The sequence below is a fragment of the Ovis aries genome, chromosome 20 (assembly GCF_016772045.2).
Source record: "Ovis aries strain OAR_USU_Benz2616 breed Rambouillet chromosome 20, ARS-UI_Ramb_v3.0, whole genome shotgun sequence".
In the NCBI taxonomy this organism is placed as follows: Eukaryota; Metazoa; Chordata; class Mammalia; order Artiodactyla; family Bovidae; genus Ovis; species Ovis aries.
The window spans coordinates 7,044,211-7,057,818 of NC_056073.1; the positions used below are offsets into that span (position 1 = coordinate 7,044,211).

At 41.2% G+C, this 13,608-nt stretch overlaps 1 long non-coding RNA gene across 1 annotated transcript in view; it reads right to left on the reverse strand.

Moving 5' to 3' along the window:
* LOC121817353 (uncharacterized) overlaps positions 1 to 13,608 on the reverse strand; it is a 24,557-nt gene continuing 10,949 nt past the window's right edge. Inside the window, exons 5-7 of the long non-coding RNA XR_009597541.1 lie at positions 4,541 to 13,307; positions 2,596 to 2,740; positions 1 to 2,202 (exon numbers count right to left, since the gene is read on the reverse strand). This is a non-coding gene — a long non-coding RNA (uncharacterized LOC121817353). The remainder of the gene's footprint in view (positions 2,203 to 2,595; positions 2,741 to 4,540; positions 13,308 to 13,608) is intronic.

Sequence of the window (13,608 nt, forward strand, 5' to 3'; positions counted from 1 at the left end):
TGAATTAATAAGACTTTTATTGTAAGCATTTTACAGAATCTTCCTGAAGCAACTTGCAAAACCTTGGCTTAAAAAAACACCTTTTTTGGCAGCGGGGGTTGGACAGGAGCTGCATCTTGAGGCATGCGGGATCTTAGTTACCCAACCGAGGGTTGAAATAGCATCTTCTGCAGTGGAAGCATGGAGTCTTTATCACCAGACCACTAGGGACATCCCCAAAAGACATGTTCTTAAAAAGTGAACTTGAGTGGTTATGTAGCTATTACAGCACTATAGTCACGAGGGCAACTTTATAGCAAGGGTCCTAGGAAATAGCAGAGAGCAGTTGTCACCTCAGTCAGGAGACAGTGAGAGACAGGGAGAGTTCCCCGGAGGTCCAAGCACACACTTCCTGCAAGTGAAGTTCAGGATATTTCCTCAAACCCTTCCCTTATCCACCCAGCTCCCCTACGTTACCTAGGCAAGATTCAGTTTGTTTTCACTCGTTGCAAACAAATGATCCTCTTGCCTAGATAATACTGAAGATCTAGGAATAGCACATAGAAAAGGGTAAACAGAGAAAAATCAGTGAAAATCTTTGCAGGCCCATCACCCAGCTTCCCTCTTTTGACCATCTGAGCATAGTACCCCATGGGAGTGGAGGATGAGAGAGAGGGTATCTTGGTGCCTGGAATCACGGATGAGCTGCCTGGTTTTATTATAACCAGATCTTACCCTCTCACCTAACACAGCCTTCTTCCCACCTGATGTGTAACGCTGAGAAAAGAGAGCATTTTCTTGCCCTCTTTAACTGGTATTTCTGGATAGAGGAAAAGAAAAAAGAGACGTTGAACAGCATGAAGAGGAAAACGTTAAACAACCAAGCATGCACACTTCTGCAGAACACACAAGAGACCCTCGATTTGGTAAAAGACTCTGTTTCACCAATCAAACATACATTTTCAACAAAAACATCGGTGCCCTACAGACCGGTCTGGCTGCCTAATTTCTACTGTAAAACAAGCTCCAGCTTGACCTGGCAGAAAGGGGGGAATTTGAAGCTTGAACATTTTTATTTCCCCAGTCTCCTTCAGTGCCCCGCTTTAGAAGGGTGACTGCTCAACTGCCACCCCCCGGTGCCCATAACAGCCTGATTTCCCTTGTGCTCAAGGCCAGGTCAGCTCACAGTGGATGGTGGCCCATCCCCCAAGGGTCTGCTTTCTTCTGAGTCACCCACGTGTTGTTAAGTCCTACAGAAAGTTGTGCTGTAGATAAAAAGATCTGACTTAGACAGGCTGACGGCTCACAGCTAAGGAGCCCAAGTGCCTCTCTAGGCCTAAGTTTCCGGTTGTAAAACAATAGATATGTCTGCTCTCCTGGGTTGTCGACAGGCCTGTAGAGCTCAGACAAGTCTCCACCAGCAGGGGCTCGGCCTCTCCCACCCCTCCCTTCAAAGTAACAGAGGACTTGCATCCTCTGAGTTTCTGTTAGTGGGTCCAGGAGTGCATGGAACTTAAGGACAAGTTTACAAGGCGCGGGACGCGGGCGGAGGACGGAGGACGTTTGCTCAGGGGCACTTCTGTGCCCTCACATGCTACAGCGCGGGAAGAATGTGTTTTCAGACGCCTGCGGTGGTTGTTCCGTCGCTCAGTCACATCTCACTCTCTTGCGACCCCGTGGACTGTAGCCCACCAGGCTCCTCTGCCCATATTTCCCAGGCAAGAATACTGGAATAGGTTGCCATATCCTTCTCCCGGAGAAGGCGATGACACCCCACTCCAGTACTCTTGCCTGGAAAATCCCATGGACGGAGGAACCTGGTGGGCTGCAGTCCATGGGGTTGCAAAGAGTCGGACACACCTGAGCGACTTTACTTTCACTTTCATGCATTGGAGAAGGAAATGGCAACCCACTCCAGTGTTCTTGCCTGGAGAATCCCAGGGACGGGGGAGCCTGGTGGGCTGCCGTCTATGGGGTCGCACAGAGTCGGACACGACTGAAGTGACTTAGCAGCAGCAGCATCCTTCTCCAGGGGATCTTCCAGGACCTGGGATCAAACCCGTGTCTCCTGCATTGGCAGGCTGATTCTTTACCACCGAGCCACCGGGGAAGCCCTACCGTGGATTCAGATGAGAACTTTAGGGAAGGTTCAGGAAGCCGTGGAGCACTAGGGTCACAGGAAGGGGAACAGTAGAAGTCAGCCATTCTGCATCAGGATCACAACTGAAATTTTACACATAAAATTTATGGTGAGAGAAAGTCGGGAGTTACTGAGAATTACAATTTAATTGTCTTAGATTTTTTTATGTTACTGAGTTGAAAGGAAATTAACAGTCATTTTTCTTAATAATATGATTAGCCAATTCAGAGTCCTTTGGGGAAACCAAACTGTTTCTTGACAACTTAAAGAAATTAAATTACTTATTTAGAGCTTACAGTAAATCTCTTTGATTCTTTGTTAACAGAAATATTAAATCCATCATTCATTGATGGATTCCAAGAACTAGCAAACTTGTTTTTAGGATTTAATTATACAGGCTAAACAGCCAAATCCAAATAGTAAATTTGAGTGAATCTAGCTGATGACATGAATGAGAATATCATTCTCTGAAATACCTTAGGAAATAAATTCTGGGTCTTCCCTGGGATGGTCCAGTGGTTAAGACTCTGCACTCCTGAGGCAAGGGGCACGGATTCAATCCCTGGTCAGGGGTCTAAGACCCCACACGCCACACAGTGCAGGAAAAATAAATAAGTATTACTGCAAAAAAAATTGTTAAAAGGAAAATAAATTCCATGAATGTTACTGTGAGGATAACAATCTATGAGAACAATGTTGTGCAGTCTTTATCTACTTGGTTATAGTTTTAAAATTTAACTAGTAGGCTAATTAGTTACTCCCACACCATTTTCTATGAAGAATAATAAGCCACTTAGATGGTTTTATAAAATAGAGCTTGATAACATAAATTACATATTGGTGGAAAACAAATACATGAAATAAAACTAGGAATAAATCCAAGAAAAATATTGTCTACTATATGAAGCTATTTAGTTACTTTGGTACCAACTTTGTTAAGAGGAAGTGAGGAAAAAAATAGCTAGACATTTTATATATATAAAATATCTAAATTTTCGCTTTTTCCAGTTCAAAGATATTTGAAGGACATTCCAAAAATATTCTTTTGCACTTCTCATAATCTTCTAGTGAGTCTTCCTACAATCAAAGTCACATCTTATTATGATATTTATATTAATATTATATAAAACTGAATACTGATATGTCAAACTAATAGCTTGAAAACAAGGATTGTCGTATCACTAGAAAATCCTACAAAAAGCAGATCTCAGCCTCTGTGAACTCCTGGGAAGTGACAGGATTTTTTAGGGACGTATACACGCATCTATATCTATACTATTTTAAGATAAAAATTTCTGTAGGAATTGCTCGCAAGTTTCTGTTTACAAGCTTCAGACTTCAGATATACCGTACCCTTCCATTTAACATAAAATACTTTTAAAGATTTTCTCAATAAAGTGTTAATTATATCAGGTTTTGATTCCTACAAAACAGTCACCTTGTAAATTTCAAACACATAGCCCTGAAGATTCAGCACTCACAGGCTCAGATTTCCTGAGTCCTGCTTGAAGTGCTCTGTCCCGTATCCCGTCCCACAGAGCCATCAAAATGCCCCCAAAATTCCAGCACTTAAGCGTTACAATGAAAACATTCACAACTTAAGAATAACTTCAAGCCACAGATGATGAATAATCATAAGCCAAAGAAACACTTTAATTAGTGATAGAACAAACAATAAATTTTTAAAAGCTGACATCATTCTAATTGATACAATGATTTTTTTCCCCCTGTTCTACGTAAGCTGTCTGGTATATCAGTTAAAAGTATTAGCATTAACAGTATTTGCCTAGGTATCCCCAACATAAGGCAAAACATGTTAAGGCAACAATAATGTTTTGAGTGCCTCTTGGCTTACTCCATACAAGGCAGTATCAAGCACTAAGTAGTTATAAACAACACCCTGGGAGTGCTTTTTTGGGTAATTAATTAGGGAAAATTTCCGGCATATACAAAAGTATACAAAAAAGTATGAGGAACCCTCACATACCCATCACCCAGTTTTAAAAATTGTTAGCTCATTGTCAGTCTTATACTGTATCCCCAGCCACAACTCCATATTATTTGAAATCAAGTCGCCAATATCATAACATTTTACTGTATACTTTTATTATTTACTCTTGATTTTAAATACAAGCATAACAGCATCATGCCACCTAAATAAAACACCAAAAACATTTTCTATATAGTTATCAAATATCCAGTCAGTGTGCAAATTTCCCTGCCTTTTAAGTCACTTTTAAGCCAAAGCTCTTCCTCCGCTATAGTTTGAGTTCCTCCAAAAAGAGACCGTAACACAGGATTCAAGTCCATGGAGTTTAAGTTCATGGAACACCACAAGGGAAAGAGAGAGGGGAATCAGGGGGAGAAGACAACAAACAAAGGATATTAAACATAAACCAACGAGGCCATTTAACCATTTACCAGTGCAGAATAGAAGCCTAATCCTTTCAGGGCAATTCTTGGAAAAGGTATTAACACACACACATACGCCCCTCAGGATTATCTCCCTGAGAGTTGAAAAAGCTGGGTACTTATTCACCCACTTGATTTAATCATTGATTAAGGGCTGCTTCTGCGGGGATTGATTTCCTGGCACTCCTGACCTTTCAAAATTGGACAGAGCAGCCTCCCACGGTTCAGGGGGAAAGCTCCTTTGGCACAAAGAGGAGCCAGTGACCACTGGAAGTCAGGCTGAGTACGTGAAGAGTATAGAAGACCAGGGTGAGCACGGACAGCGCTTGCTACCTACTCTCCCCTTCTCGCCATTTATATGGTGAGGACACCAGGGTGATTTGTTCTGGAGAGTACTCTGGGTATTCCTGACTGCATCCAGGTGGTGTCTTTTCATCTGTTTGCTGTCCCCTGTACTCCCTGCTCTCATTCTGCAATGGGTAGTTGGACACAGACTTAATAACTTAACAGACTGGATATTTTAACTAGAAGACACCACTGATGATAATGACAGGACTTTTCATTAGCAGATATGTAATGCCCAGTTGTCTTTCTTTGCATAGTGTTAGGAATTTTTGTCCAAGTTCATTATTTCACTAGAGCATGCAAATATTCCCTCACTTTCATTCACTTATTAGCAGAAATGCTTCTATAATACAGAAACTTTTTCTTGTCAACTATTTAATTACCCCAAGGTATAAGAAACATAAGATAAACCCTTGATTCTTTCCTTTTATTTGCCAGTTCTCAGAATCCACTATAGGTGATCAGGAGTTCTTTATTTTTTATGAACTCGTAGATGTAACCATACCTGCAAGCTAAGTCGCTTCAGTCGTGTCCAACTCTTTGCCACCCCATGGTCTGTGGCCCGCCAGGCTCCTCTGTCCATGGGATTCTCCAGGACAGAACGCTGGAGTGGGTTGCCGAACCCTTCTCTGGGGGATCTTCTAGACTCAGGGATCGAACCCGCATCACTTACGTCTCCTGCATTGGCAGGCGAGTTCTTTACCACTAGCGCCACCTAGGAAGGCCTGAGTTTCAATCCATAGCCCAAATGCTCCCATTTCGGGCCAGTGAAAATCCATTCAGATTGACTTCTGAGTTCTTTTTATCATTATTTTGATGGTCATTGAAAAATTTTTGCTTTCATCATATGACAATATGTCCCAGGACCTTCTTGAATTTTTCCTGCCCCAGTCTTGAAATTAGCTATTTCTTCAAGAATTCAGGTTCGTTTTAGTGGAAAATAGTAATAGGAAACAGTCCAAGTTCTATCGGTTCATATCGCTACTAAGACAGTCATTATTTCTAGGCTTTTTAGGCGGCCAGAGGTAGGAATAAGGGGGGTTTTTTTGTTTGTTTGTTTTTCTTTTTGTTTTTTAAGAGCAATACATTCTGAGATCATACTGATATTTTCAGTTCAAGTTTAGGGTTGTTTGGTTAGCTATTCTTTGATTTTATATATTTTTCTCATGCTAACCCCTTGATTTTTATTAATATAAACATAATTACTTATCTGCCATATCTTGTACTATATACCATAGTTTCATAACAGCAATGCAAATATTATTACAAACAACATGATAATTGAAAGCAGCTTAAAGCTATTTGCAATTCTTTTTATCCTCAGAATATATCCCACTAGGTTTATATATTAAATTACTGGGCTTTTTTAAGTCACTTGAAATAATCCTCTCTGTGTAGTTAAGTCACTAACAACACGGTAATCTTTATTTTGCTGTTTTTAGGAATTATTTCTAAAATTTAATTTTATTTCGTAATCATGAAAAATCTTCACATGGTTTCAAAGTCCAATCTACAAAACAAGGTATAATCAAAAAGTAAGATTTTTATTCATGTTTCCTTCACCCTGTTCCCAGGGCAGGTAACCAATTTTTTATATTTTTTCAGTTTTTTTATTATGCTCTTATTTTCTTGCTGTGAATTAAATATAAGCAAAGATATTCATACTCTTGCCACGTATTTTGGTGAATGGTAGCATATTATATATATTTTCTCCACCTTGCTTTTTTCAGATAACAATGCATCCTGCAGAATATACGGAGATGAGATAGTAACAAACTTATACACACTCGTCAGTTACAGCTGCATAATTCTCCATTGACAGATGTCCTAGGTTCCCTATTGACAAACGTGGGTTTTGCCAACATTTTGTTGTTACAAACATGGTTGTAATGAATATCCTTCTGCAGCTTATAAATTGAAATTTCAAAAACACAAATGTTCTAAGACTTCATTTTGGAAATTGTTAGATAAGTCATGGATTGAAGAGTTTTGTTTGAACTTATAGTATATGTTAGCTATGACCCTATCAATGTGGCTTTTACATTTTCTCATTTTTATTATATAGTAAAAAAGTGAAGTCGCTCAGTCGTGTCCGATTCTTTGTGACCCCGTGGACTGTAGCCCACCAGGCTCCTCCATCCATGGGATTCTATAGGCAAGAATACTGGAGTGGGTTGCTATTTCCTTCTCCAGGGGAATCTTCCCAACCCAGGGATTGAACCTGGGTCTCCCACATTGCAGGCAGATGCTTTAACCTCTGAGCTACCAGGGAAGCCCCCAAATTCTGTTTGTGACCTAGTATATAACCATTTTCCTAAGAAAATAACTAATTTTAATTTTAAACAAGTAAAAAGAAGCGAAATTTCATCACGGCCCTTTCAACAAAGAACAGGAGCAGTTCGCTGGAGCTGACAAGCATCAGGGTTCAGCAGGCAAGGAGGGTGGGGTGGCAGGGGGCCTGAGGGCAGGAGGCACAGGTGCCCTGCTGTTCAGGCAACAAACCCTGCCCAGATGGGGAGCCCAGTGGGGAGCAGGGGCGGAGGGAGGACTTTGGTCGAGGATCTGGCAGCTGAACTGGAGGCTGTGAAGCCAGTTGTCCACAGTTAAAGGCATAGGGTAACCCTTACTTGTAAGATACATCGTTCAATATCAACCTACTGATTGAATTTTATTTTATTCTTCAGTCTCCAAGTCTTGAGAAAGACATGTAATGCCTCTTATCACAATTCATATTTCTGCCAGTTTCTCCTTGATTTTCCATATTTTGTTTTCCTTTTCTATTTTAAGCCTGTCTGTCTTATTTTATAAAGGTTCACAAACTTTATATCTTCATATCGCTTCCCTGGTGGCTCAGACAGTAAAGCGTCTGCCTGCAATGCGGGAGACCCGGGTTCGATCCCTGGGCCGGGAAGATCCCCTGGAGAAGGAAATGGCAATCCACTCCAGCAGTCTTGCCTGCAAAATCCCATGGATGGAGGAGCCTGATAGGCTACAGTCCATGGGGTCGAAAAGAGTCAGACACGACTGAGCGACTTGACTCACTTTGTGGATTATATCATTTATCAATATGAAATGACCCTTGCTTTTCTGGCAAATTATTTTTGCTCTGAATGACACTACTGTTAATAAAATGACAATTTTATTTTTCTTCTTCTTCCGTCTTCTTTCTTCCTTTTGTAAATTATACTGTTGGCCCTTTTACTTTTTAACCTTCACAGCAGAAGAATGGCTGCCTTGGGCTCTGGCTGATAAAGATCATGGGTTCCTGAACCAGGAAGTAGGCAGAAGGCTGTCTCAACCACCAGCAAGATTTTCCATGTCAAGGGGCAAAGCTGTGGCTGACTGCTCCTGCCGGGGACTGTCAGTCAGGCTCCAAAAGGTTTTCACTTAATGGCATTTGCTCTCAGATTCCGACTGCTGCTTCCGCTTCCTTTCCAGGGTCACGGTTCTGTGGACTCATCATTTTTCAGTGTCTGGGTGAGATGCTGGCTGTATACTAATTTTATGTGTTGCGTGAGGACACGTTGCATTTTAAACCGGTAGCCCATTCGTCATGTTTTTAACATTCCCTGCTATTGGTAATTTGATGTTAAAATTAACTTTGTTTCGTAAAAGCTTATCTTGAAGAGAACTTAATAGCTGAATATGGCACAGAAAAAGGAACTCTACATCAAAGATGATAAAGTGTACTTACAGATTTTTATTCTGTGAATATGAATATTTCAGAACTAAAGAAAAAAACCCCATGACTTTGTCTTTTTACTTTGGAGTATTTTTATACTAAGAATTTATAAATTTTTAAGAACATTTAGTTTTTATATCCAGAACTTTGGATGAATTGGAAGTTTCTACCACGATGTGTGTGTTAGTTGCTGAGTCAGCTTGGACTGAGTGTATCTGTTAATGTGCCTTTATGTCATCTTTACAGGATTTTTATTGATTTTTAAACTGAATTTTTTTTAACTTTTTATTTGCTTACTTTTATTTTTCTTTTTCAGTTGCACTGCACAGCATGTGGGATATTAGTTCCCCAACCAGGGATTTAAAAAATCTTTAAAAAAATTAATAATTCCAACCATAAAAATGGAAATGATCTAATTAGAAAAATACATTTTTCACTCTCATGAAGCAACTGCTTCATGCAATAATAAACAATGATGATAAAAGGATTATAAGAAAGTTGACGGGGAACTTTACAAAGCCATCAAGCTGCCATCACCTAAAGCCAGTGATCAATCTTAGTGTCGCTCGAAGTGTGAAGGCCAAAGATCAGGTATCTTATGATGATGAAGTACACACACCACTTGTCAAGTATTCCTGCCCGTGTGAAATAGAGAGCCAGTGGGAAGCTGCTGTATGGGCGCAGGGCTCTCAACTGTGTGCTCTGTGACAACCTGGAGGAGTGGGATGAGGCGGGAGGTTCAGGAGAGAGGGGCCGTACTGGTACTCAGGGCTGATGCACATTATCGTATAGCAGGAGCCAACGCAATATAGGAAAGCAATTATCTTCCAATTAAAAATAAATTTTTTTAAAAAAAGCTAAACTGAATCTAGTTAAGGCTTTAGTTCTAACTTCTAACTTTCAGGAAATACAAGGAATTAAGGACAATTTCAAAGATCACCACCAGGAAGCAATCAGTCAAATCAATAATCAAGCAATATATTACAGGATAATGAGCCTGTTTTCAAGTCAAGAGCCTGAAAAAGAGGGGTGGGAGACAACCAAAACCTCCTGTGTTGGAAGCATGGAACCCCAGGCACTGGACCACCAGGCAAGTCCCTACAAGATTTTTAAAACATTTAAAACTTAGAGATATCCCAGTTTGCAACTCAGAAAATATTGCCATCATTCCCGAAGACCAAAAACTAAAATTAATCCATTTTTCAAATTGGGAAACTGGGTCTCCAAATCATAAGACAATTTTTTTCACTTTTTATTTTGGATTAATTTCAAATTTATGGAAAAGTTGCAAAAACTGGACCAGATTAACTCAGATTCATCACATGCTAGTATTTTGCCACATTCGCTTTCCGAGTCTCTCTCCCCTCATCTCACTCTTCTTTTTCTCTCTCCCCACGTGTCCACACACTCACACACACACACACATGCACATACACACTACAAGAATAAGAACATTCTTTTACATAATCACATTTATCAAAATTAGACATCTGACACTGATACAACAACCATTACCAGTCATTCAGCTTGTATTCCAGTTCCTCCAGTGTCCCCAGTACTGTCCCTTAGAGCACTCCGGGAGCAAGCACGGATCATGAATCACGTTTAGGAGTCCCTTTAATTTGGACTGGTCCTTCTGGCTTTCTTGGTCTTCACATCAACGGTGTTCAAGGGTGCAGAGCTGGTGGCGTAGGAAGGAGTTTTCACTCTTCTCAACATTTTTTGGAGTTAGTGTTGCCTTTGCGGTAAACCTTGGTGGGTGCTATCCTGACCTTCCAGAACCTATTTCTTAAGGGTGAATGAACCTAACAACTCATTTTCATGAATCTTTCTGTGTAGCATCTGAATCCATGTACACATATAAAGATTCAAGGCAAACTTAAAAAACAGTTGTGGCAGTAGCAGCTAGTACTTCCATAGTGGTTAGCGCAGCGCACACACTGTCATTGAACCCTCGTAACAACACTGGGGTATCAGTACAGTTGTCACCCCCATTTTATAGCAGAAGAAACTGAGGCACAGAGAAATTAAGTCACTTGGCCTAAACCACACAGCTAGAACACAGCAAAACCTGAACTTTGACTCCAGCCATCTGGCTTTAGAAATACAAGGAATTTCTGGGGATTTCATCTCTCCCAGATAACCTCATCATCTCTCATAAGTATCCAGCCTAGTGAGTGAGTGCTTGGTTTTTAGGATACATTGGCATACGATCTGGGTAACAAAATCCTTAGGAACAATGTCCTGGTCAACTTCATACACACCGTGCTCTACATCTGAGCGTGGTGGGGAAAGAAGACCAGAGAAACAAGAAGTCAGCAACAGACAAGTTTCCCACAAGCAGGAAGTGGCAGTGTCCAGACAAACAGGCACGGAGTCATGTTAAGTTAAATATTTGCTCAGCTAACAGGAGTAAATATTTCACTTTTAATTATTATCCACTTTAACCAACACTTTGCTAGTGTCCACTGTATGGGAGACCATGCGATGCATTTTGGAGGGAAAAAAACACAAATAGGAAAAAGGGTCTTAGGGAGCAATATGCATTCGTGAAAAAACAAAAGCTAATGAATATTTATCCAAATATATACATGTGTTGATAAATTAGTATTATGTTAATACAAAGAAAATAGGATTCACACAAACCCTGAGGGAGCCATCAGAGTAGGGAAAGTTTAAGGAGACAAGTTTTTCCTTGAAGAGAAAGAGGTTTTAGAATAGGTTTAGAATAGGCTTCCCTGGTGGCTCAGTAGTAAAGAATCCACCTGCAGGTCTGGGAAGATCCCACGTGTTGCAGAACTATGAAGCCCAAGTGCCGAAACTATCGAGCCTGTGCTCCCAAGCCCAGAGCTGCAACTCCTGAGCCCAGTGCCACTACCGAAGCTGAATGATCTAGCGCCTGTGCTCCACCAGAGAATCCATTGCAGCGAGAAGCCACGGATACAAGCCCCGCTCCCACAACTAGGGAAAAGTCCGCTCAGCAACGAAGACTCAGCATAGCCAAACATAAATACAGAAATACAGATTTTTAAAAAACAGATTTAGAAAACCAAGGGACTGTGGAGTTAAGGGTGTCTTGAGTGAGACAAAAACACAGAGCTGAGAGGGGAGCACACACACGGCCCTGCAGAGGGAGGAGGGTGGTGGGCTCACCTGGAAAGCGGAAGGATGCTAACCACGAGAAGGACCTTGAAAAACCGCCAGGTAGGTCCACAAAATGCACAGGGACTTAGGGTTACAGATGTCAGAACGGGGAGACCATCTCAAAAGAGGGAACACTCTGGGTTTAGGGGTTTTGTTTTGTTTGTCATTTTACCAATGATAAACCAATTAAGTAAGCATGAAGGAGGGCTATGAAAACAGCTCACTGGATCAAGGTCAGAAGAAAAACACCAGGCTTTAGAGAAAGCAGTGTGTTCTGATAAGTGGTGGGCAGAGACGAGAGGGTGGAAACGCCAATTTCTTCACTAGACATTTGGTCAAAACACTTGTGGAAAATGACATGGCGACTGGACACTGAAGTGAGGTCAAGAAAGGGATTTTTATTTTTTAAGTAAGAAGAGACTATAAACCAGCCACAATTCCCTGAGGTTGTGTCTAACCAGAGCCCTAGATCTGAAATCAGCTCTCAAGATCCGCTTTCATGACCTCAGTCATTGGAAAAATGTACAGAAGAAACACAAAACCCGAGAAACAAACATTTGTGCAGAAAATAGAAAGGATCATACAAATAAAACCTCATGTTGTTGTTCAGTCACTCAGTCACGTCCGGCTCTTTGCAGCCTCATGCACTGCAGCACGCCAGGCTTCCCTGTCCTTCACCATCTCCCGGAGCCTGCTTACACCCATGCCCATTGCATCAGTGATGCCATCCGACCATCTCATCCTCTGCCATCCCCTTCTCCTCCTGCCTTCAATGTTTCCCAGCATCAGGGTCTTTTCTAATGAGTTAGCTTCACATCAGGTGGCCCAAGTACTGGAGTTTCAGCTTCAGCATCAGTCCTTCCAATGAACACTCAGGACTGATTTCCTTTAGGATTGACTGGTTTCGGATCTCCTAGCAGTCCAAAGGCCTCTTAAGAGTCCTCTCCGACACCACAGTTCATACTGTTATGCAAAGGCCACCTGGATATGCTTACAATGAAAAGGGGGGGACCAGGGAATGTGATGAGAGGAAATTACCAAAGTCAGTTAAATTTGTACATGCGAAGATTGAAGGCCAACTTAGCAATAGCAGTAACTGTGGCAGGTATGGTTAACACTGGTGTGTAGGATCATGTGAGTGCAGAATACAGAAGGCTCCAAAACCCAAGTAGAGACTCTAGTTTGCTTCATCATATCTCAGAGCTTTGATAAAAAGCAGAGTATAGATGGATGTATTCATTAATTCAACAATACATTTGCTGTAGACATTAGGGGTCCACAGTATGGCCATATCACTAAGGAGTTCCCTGTCCAAAGACCAGGCAGGTAAGGACAGTCCAGTTCAATAGTTGCCACCAGAGGCAGGGTGACAACACAAGGGCTTCCCGAGCCCCTCTTTTATCCTGAAAGGATACCCATCACTCAGAGTGTTCTTCGGTGATCTTAGCGTTGTCTCCGGCAGGATGACTATTAATACCACTCCAAGAAAGACGGTCTCTGTTGATCCTTCCAGCCCCTTTGTCACCTCACTTCTGCCACAAATAACCAACTTGCTGGGTGAACCTTGATGTTATCATGAGGGATTTCCAGAAAGTTGTCTGGCTCCTGGAGATTATTTTTTCATAATTTTCTCTCTAAAGCAACTTGAAATACTGCTACTGTGTTCAGTATTGAGTAAGCTTCTGAACCACCTACTAGTGAGGTTAAGAACACACAGATACATACAGATGCACAACACACACACACACACACACACACACACTCCTTTGCTCAGTAACCCAAATCTGTGTTTTTTTTTTAACTTTATTGAAGTATAGTTGATTTACAAGTTGTGTTAATTTCTACTGCAAATTAAATTTTCTACAGCAAAGTGACTCAGTTATACCTATATATTCTTTTCCATTAT